Genomic DNA, 5,000 nt, shown 5'->3' with positions numbered 1-5,000 from the left:
TCAGCGGTCAGCTAGGAGGCGCTCCATCCATGTCGGTACCGGTGAGCGTTGCACTCGCAGTCGCAAAAACGTACGGCAAGTATATTACTCGGAAGAGTCAATGACAATCCAAGCCCCCCTGCGTGGGAAGAGTCTTTCTAGGCCATGACCCACCGGAAGGGCGCAGCGTCCCCCACCCCAACATGTGACGTCACACTATCCGTATTGACGACTAGACTGATTCCTTATAATCATTTGCCATACACCGGTGGAAGCTGCCGAGACGAGTAACTACATGGCGGCCTCGCCGTGTCACTAATGTACAGAGATACAACAGTTTCGACTGGAACCGGATGAAACGTATACACGGCGCTGATTAGTAATAGATAGAGCCATCAAAATACAGATAATGTATACAACTGTCCGTATACATGCTGAAAGACTCTGCTCACAATCACAACCACACGTCAACCAGACACTCTTATCACGCACTACTCTCTGCCTGTAACAGGCACAGAGACAATATGTAAGCACCAGCATGGAACAACACCCAGTGCATCCTCTCCGCCACATTAGACAATCCACACTATCATAACCAGACCGGGAGGTCCACTCACAAAACAGAATATCCCACCCTTCCGACAACCACCATTGCTCAGCTAAGCCACCAACACCCACACATGTCCTACACAGGGGTACACCCAACATCACAATACTGCCTCCTGTCACAGCACACAAACAATGGCAGGAATGAAAGACACAGGTCTGCCACAAGCATGGAATCAGAGCGCCGCCTGTCATGAGCCAAAGGTGCATCCTGACGTGGCAAATCAGATGATGCCGCAGGCATCCACTTACTATAATCACAATCAACAAACCGGCCGCCGCCGCCGCCCCCCCCCCCCCAATACACCTTTCCTTACAACAATGTGTACCTTAACCTAACCCATATTGTACCTTAACCTAACCCATATTGTACCTTAACCTAACCCATATTGTACCTTAACCTAACCCATATTGTACCTTAACCTAACCCATATTGTACCTTAACCTAACCCATATTGTACCTTAACCTAACCCATATTGTGCCTTAACCTAACCCATATTGTGCCTTAACCTAACCCATATTGTGCCTTAACCTAACCCATATTGTGCCTTAACCTAACCCATATTGTGCCTTAACCTAACCCATATTGTGCCTTAACCTAACCCATATTGTGCCTTAACCTAACCCATATTGTGCCTTAACCTAACCCATATTGTGCCTTAACCTAACCCATATTGTGCCTTAACCTAACCCATATTGTGCCTTAACCTAACCCATATTGTGCCTTAACCTAACCCATATTGTGCCTTAACCTAACCCATATTGTGCCTTAACCTAACCCATATTGTGCCTTAACCTAACCCATATTGTGCCTTAACCTAACCCATATTGTGCCTTAACCTAACCCATATTGTGCCTTAACCTAACCCATATTGTGCCTTAACCTAACCCATATTGTGCCTTAACCTAACCCATATTGTGCCTTAACCTAACCCACGTTGCGCCTTAACCTAACCCACGTTGCGCCTTAACCTAACCCACGTTGCGCCTTAACCTAACCCACGTTGCGCCTTAACCTAACCCACGTTGCGCCTTAACCTAACCCACGTTGCGCCTTAACCTAACCCACGTTGCGCCTTAACCTAACCCACGTTGCGCCTTAACCTAACCTATATTGCGCCTTAACCTAACCTATATTGCGCCTTAACCTAACCTATATTGCGCCTTAACGTAACCTATATTGCGCCTTAACCTAACCTATATTGCGCCTTAACCTAACCTATATTGCGCCTTAACGTAACCTATATTGCGCCTTAACCTAACCCACGTTGCGCCTTAACCTAACGCACGTTGCGCCTTAACCTAACCCACGTTGCGCCTTAACCTAACCTATATTGCGCCTTAACCTAACCTATATTGCGCCTTAACGTAACCTATATTGCGCCTTAACCTAACCTATATTGCGCCTTAACCTAACCTATATTGCGCCTTAACGTAACCTATATTGCGCCTTAACCTAACCCACGTTGCGCCTTAACCTAACGCACGTTGCGCCTTAACCTAACCCACGTTGCGCCTTAACCTAACCCACGTTGCGCCTTAACCTAACCCACGTTGCGCCTTAACCTAACCCACGTTGTGCCTTAACCTAACCCACGTTGCGCCTTAACCTAACCCACGTTGCGCCTTAACCTAACCCACGTTGCGCCTTAACCCAACACACGTTGGGCCTTAACCCAACACACGTTGGGCCTTAACCCAACACACGTTGGGCCTTAACCCAACACACGTTGGGCCTTAACCCAACACACGTTGGGCCTTAACCCAACACACGTTGGGCCTTAACCCAACACACGTTGGGCCTTAACCCAACACACGTTGGGCCTTAACCCAACACACGTTGGGCCTTAACCCAACACACGTTGGGCCTTAACCCAACACACGTTGGGCCTTAACCCAACACACGTTGGGCCTTAACCCAACACACGTTGGGCCTTAACCCAACACACGTTGGGCCTTAACCCAACACACGTTGGGCCTTAACCCAACACACGTTGGGCCTTAACCCAACACACGTTGGGCCTTAACCCAACACACGTTGGGCCTTAACCCAACACACGTTGGGCCTTAACCTGCTCTGTAATTGTCATACGACGCGTTAAATTAGTGTAGTGTTGCCTAACTGCAACCCCCGCAATATAGTTTGCTACTCGCACTGCCCGGTCCCCAGAGTATCGCTTCATGTTAAACACCTTGCAGCTATACACTGTAATGCGGATGGCAGCAGGACGTACATGCTCAATGCCCTTCGCAGTTGTTCATTGGCATTCGCATGGCGAAGCACAGCCTACGTTGTGGTACGGCTTGTGTCAACTGTCCGCTGATGTTGTACGTCCAAATCACACACTGTACTGCACATTGGTCCTCATGTACTGAATGATACATCGTGGTACATGTTTGACCGTACCACGACTGCGCCAACAACGGCGAACCATACGGTCCAAATATTGTGCACTCAGCTACGTGTCGTCTCCCTATAAGAGCTGGATTGCAGTATGGTATGCCGTGGATGGCGATCAGCATGAGCCGTCTGTTGATGTAGTGGCGCGTGTTGTCAGACGTAGTCGTCTCTTCTCACACACCGTGATAGCATGGTGCACTGCGTGCCACATCTGCGACATGCGACAGAGGCCGGTTGACAGTCGTTCGCGCAATGGACATCGCATACGTACGGGGGCCACCTTCCACGTGTTCGCGAAGCGTGCACATGTTGTTGCGTGTATGTGGGCAGACATAGTGTGTCGTGACACCTGACACAGGCATGCAACAATCGTTGAATTTGCAAATGGCGATGGACGTCTACGTTTGCTGGTGACGTTACGCAAATGAACAACTGGTAAACCGTTGTGGTGCGGTTGTTCTCGCTAGAGGTGAATCAGTGATGGCGACGATCGGTTGAGCTACCAACCGGTTGTTTCAGCGATACCCACCATGCCCACGAACGTGAATGGCATGTGGGTGTGAAGCGATACGCGGCGGTGGCTGGGTGGGACCGTCCCCGGCCGGTGAGGGGGGGCCTCCCGGCGTGCTGGCCGCGCGGTGCGTGGGCGCACGCGCTACAGCCGGCTGGTGGGGGCGGCCAGTGGCAGGCGCGCCGGCCGACGGAGGCGGCAGGCGGCGCAGCTGCGCGCCGGCGCACCCTGCACGCGGCGCCGTGCGGCCAAAGTAGGTCCTCGCGGGCCCGGTGCGAAGCGCGGTGGACATCTGCAGTGTGCTGGTCCGATTGAGGACTGTGTGCGCTGAGGATGCGCCGCCGCCCGGCGCTCGGCGCCGCGACGCCGTCTGCTGCTCGGTCGCCTCTGCGGTTCTCGCAGGTGGTTTGTATCGCAGCTGTGCGGACGTGTTGGCGCGTGCGCTGTGCTGGGAGAGTTCGCTTCGGCACCCAAGTGGGGCTTTTGTCCTTCTGTGGCGCTGGCGTTGGAGCTGCCGGCCACCGTAGGTGGCGCGTGTTGTCTCCCGCCGGCAATGCCACGACAGCACGCTCCCGGGCCTCTGTCGGCAGCGGCAAGCTCAGTTGGGAGCACGGGTGGTCGCACCTAAAGCGTCTACTCGCCAAACTCCGGGCGATTGCGCCTCTCTCGAACCCGACCAAGTACTTAGGACGGCGCTGCGCGCCGCCGGGACCTGAGAGGGTTTCGAGGTGTATTGTGCAGGGGAGCTCAGCCTCCTCCTGTTTGCAGAATAATTGAGCGGACGCTTGCGTGTTCGCGCGGGCCCCCGGGACACACTCCCGGGCGGCCGGCTGCTCAGCTCTAGTTGACGCAGCTCCCTGGTTGATCCTGCCAGTAGTCATATGCTTGTCTCAAAGATTAAGCCATGCATGTCTCAGTACAAGCCGCATTAAGGTGAAACCGCGAATGGCTCATTAAATCAGTTATGGTTCCTTAGATCGTACCCACGTTACTTGGATAACTGTGGTAATTCTAGAGCTAATACATGCAAACAGAGTCCCGACCAGAGATGGAAGGGACGCTTTTATTAGATCAAAACCAATCGGTCGGCTCGTCCGGTCCGTTTGCCTTGGTGACTCTGAATAACTTTGGGCTGATCGCACGGTCCTCGTACCGGCGACGCATCTTTCAAATGTCTGCCTTATCAACTGTCGATGGTAGGTTCTGCGCCTACCATGGTTGTAACGGGTAACGGGGAATCAGGGTTCGATTCCGGAGAGGGAGCCTGAGAAACGGCTACCACATCCAAGGAAGGCAGCAGGCGCGCAAATTACCCACTCCCGGCACGGGGAGGTAGTGACGAAAAATAACGATACGGGACTCATCCGAGGCCCCGTAATCGGAATGAGTACACTTTAAATCCTTTAACGAGTATCTATTGGAGGGCAAGTCTGGTGCCAGCAGCCGCGGTAATTCCAGCTCCAATAGCGTATATTAAAGTTGTTGCGGTTAAAAAGCTCGTA

The 5,000-nt window shown here is 52.8% G+C and overlaps 1 non-coding gene across 1 annotated transcript in view; it reads left to right on the top strand.

Moving 5' to 3' along the window:
- The first annotated feature begins 4,352 nt into the window (after positions 1-4,352).
- The window catches only part of LOC124620966, a 1,910-nt gene continuing 1,262 nt past the window's right edge, over positions 4,353-5,000 (top strand). The window contains exon 1 of the ribosomal RNA XR_006980465.1: positions 4,353-5,000. This exon is cut by the window's right edge and continues 1,262 nt beyond it. This is a non-coding gene — a ribosomal RNA (small subunit ribosomal RNA).

The sequence above is a fragment of the Schistocerca americana genome, chromosome 6 (assembly GCF_021461395.2).
Source record: "Schistocerca americana isolate TAMUIC-IGC-003095 chromosome 6, iqSchAmer2.1, whole genome shotgun sequence".
Classification (NCBI taxonomy): Eukaryota; Metazoa; Arthropoda; class Insecta; order Orthoptera; family Acrididae; genus Schistocerca; species Schistocerca americana.
Note: the sequence above shows the minus strand (reverse complement) of the source record. Positions and strands in the feature narration are given on the sequence as shown.